Raw genomic sequence first — 638 nt, forward strand, 5'->3', positions numbered from 1 at the left:
CTGGCACAGCTTGGGCGGGGATGTAAATTGAGTAGGGCGGAGTCTCAGGGAATCACCAGGGCGGAGCAAACAGCAATGGCGTCTCTGCGACTCCTCGCCACTCTGTGACTCCACGTCTCTGAGTGCCAGCGAGTAGCTCCACAAGAAAGCTGCCCTCACTTTCCAACCCGCTGCAAGGCCGTCCCGCCTCTCCCCGTAAGGGTCTGGGTCCTCAGAATCCCGCCCCAAACAAGCTCAGTGTTTGTAACCCCTTTCAATTGAAAAAAACCGCGCATCCAGTTGCAGCTCGCCTGGCGCCTCTGGATATTCTACTCAGTCTCAATGCTCTTCTTTCTTTCCTTCCAGTTGTAGAACTTCCACTGGGCCAGCTTTCCCATGGTTCTGAATGATAGCTGTTTTGTCTTATAGTTGGTATTTTCAATGTTGTTGTGGGGGGCAGCACGCATAGGTCTGTACCTTATGCCGCCATCTTGGTTCTCCAAGAGTTCTTTCTTTTTTACAGCAGCACAGTATTCCATTGTGTAGATATACCACAGTTTTTTAATCCACTCATTTGCTGATGGGCACTTAGGCTGTTTCCAAATCTTAGCTATTGTAAATTGTGCTGCTATGAACATAGGGGTGCATATATCCTTTCT

The sequence above is a fragment of the Myotis brandtii genome, unplaced genomic scaffold (assembly GCF_000412655.1).
Source record: "Myotis brandtii unplaced genomic scaffold, ASM41265v1 scaffold810, whole genome shotgun sequence".
NCBI classification, from domain to species: domain Eukaryota; kingdom Metazoa; phylum Chordata; class Mammalia; order Chiroptera; family Vespertilionidae; genus Myotis; species Myotis brandtii.